General features: G+C 48.1%; 1 pseudogene; it reads left to right on the forward strand.

Moving 5' to 3' along the window:
- The first annotated feature begins 207 nt into the window (after positions 1 to 207).
- Positions 208 to 326, forward strand: LOC146040053 (5S ribosomal RNA; annotated as a pseudogene).
- Positions 327 to 2,144: the final 1,818 nt, after the last annotated feature.

Consider the following 2,144-nt stretch of genomic DNA (forward strand, 5'->3'; position numbering starts at 1 on the left):
TAAAGCACTTATAGACTCACATTTTATCCAATCACTGTTCATTATTTAGTAGGGTATTTTCAACTCACCGAGCACATTTATGTATTCAGTTTTTATGAGTTACACCCCCCTTCTTTCTTTTTTGCACCACTTCAACTACCCTGATCACAATCAACACTGCACCAGGACACTTTGCTTGGATCTCACAAACCAGATGGAGACCAAACATAATACGATCGAACCAGTGCTGGACCGCCCAAACTCTGCCGACCTTGGAAGCTAAGCAGCAAAGGGCCAGGCTAGTACTTGGATGGGAGACCACCTAGGAACACCTGGTATCGTATTTTCAAACGAGAACTTCTGGCCTTATCATATATATATATACAAAAATATGTCACAATAAAGAAATGCACAAATACTCATTGTAGTCTTATTTATTAATATTAATATATATATATATCATGTAATATTACCACTCATATCACCCCACTGTATCACATGGGTCACCACTTAGCTTTAGCACTTAATTTTATCTCAGTAAACCACAATAAGGGCACAAAACACCGTGGCCCACCAAGTAACTACACTCTCACCATCACCGTAGAAGCTATTATTATCACAAGATGCACAAAGGCGCTGAACAACTAATCTTGCTGAATCAACATATCCTAACTACGCTCTTGTGCGTAGAATCCTCCATGATTAACTGCCACATTACCTAAGAAAGTTTTTAACCCTTTTTTAACCCCCTTTTTTTCCCCTATTCAAATAAATTAACCTTTTATATAAAATAGACCCTCAGATATCCACATCTGACAATCCGTGGCTAATCACAATAAGGAACCCTAAGAGAAACATGCAGCCTATAGATAAGAAACAAACAACACAAAGAATTTAGGAACGAGCAAGACTCCCTTCTGGTGCTACCAATATAATTATAACATCGCTACTTCCGGTGGGCGGGATGCCTAGTGCAGCCGTGTTTTAGATGGGCTCCCTGTAGCTGTGAGGGAAATCTGCCTCCATCGCCCCTCAACTATGACCTAGCTACACCCAAATATCTCCAAACACAGGAGGACATCGTGCTGGCCACGCTAATACCTTTTTGGGACCAAAGGAGCAGTGAAACACCGGAGTCCAGCCTCTGAGGTGAGAGGCCTGCTTGACCGCCCATGTTTGGGCGCGAATCTCGGCGCCATACATCAGGCACCATAAACCAAGCATCCCACTAGCTGATGCAAACCCTGAATACCCCCCGTTTACCTGCAGAGACGACGGGACCTCCTGTCCTGAAGAGACCCAGGGGATTGATTACTAGCCCTGCCAGCGGCTCCACTCACGCGAGCTGAAGCGTGCATGCTCCACGGAGGACAAGCCACACTGTAAGCTGCACCTGACAGGCTTGCCCGGGATCTCCCCCGACACCCCATCTGACTGACAGCACTTCAGGACATCGCACCTTGTCCCCGCCGGCTACCGCTCACGGAACTGAAGACCCGCGACTGACCGAGGTTGAGGGGCGCGCTCTCTGCGGGCGGAGAGACCCGCTCACGGCAGACAGCAGCAAGACGCAGGCTCAAGAAGAAGCTGTGCCTGCACCACCGGGCAGCGAGAGCACCGGATCCCCCCGCAGCTAGACCAGACCAGCGCTGGGAGACTGCCTCACAGCTGGCTGGGAGACACTGCATCCAAGAGCCGGTGAGTCAGACACTGAGGGCGGGGGACGCTGGGAGCAAGGGCAGCAACGCTGATCAGAAACCCACTACCACCAGATCCGACCAGCCTGCAGACCCCTTAATAATACACAACGTACTGGGAAACAGCTAGTGGAAACCACTAACAATCATCTGGGGAGATCTAATGTGGCAAAGACCTACACTAAAGGGACACACATGAGACTCAAGTGACTGAAATACTCTCCCCCCCCCCTGCTGGGATTTAGCTACTGGAGACACAACCTCTGGAAACACTGACTGAGTCCCCCTGATCAGAAATCTTGCCACCATACATGCTAAAATTGTTGGAACACTGCATAATCTCTGTTTGGAGATAGACTTTCCCTCAGCTGATCGGGACTTAATTGATTAACCACTGGATCGCCTTACTCATATAAGCTACCATACTCCCTTGAGCAGCATACATGAACTGTACTTTTTCCAACTCTA

The sequence above is a fragment of the Crinia signifera genome, chromosome 1 (genome assembly GCF_055691185.1).
Source record: "Crinia signifera chromosome 1, ASM5569118v1, whole genome shotgun sequence".
Taxonomy (NCBI): Eukaryota; Metazoa; Chordata; class Amphibia; order Anura; family Myobatrachidae; genus Crinia; species Crinia signifera.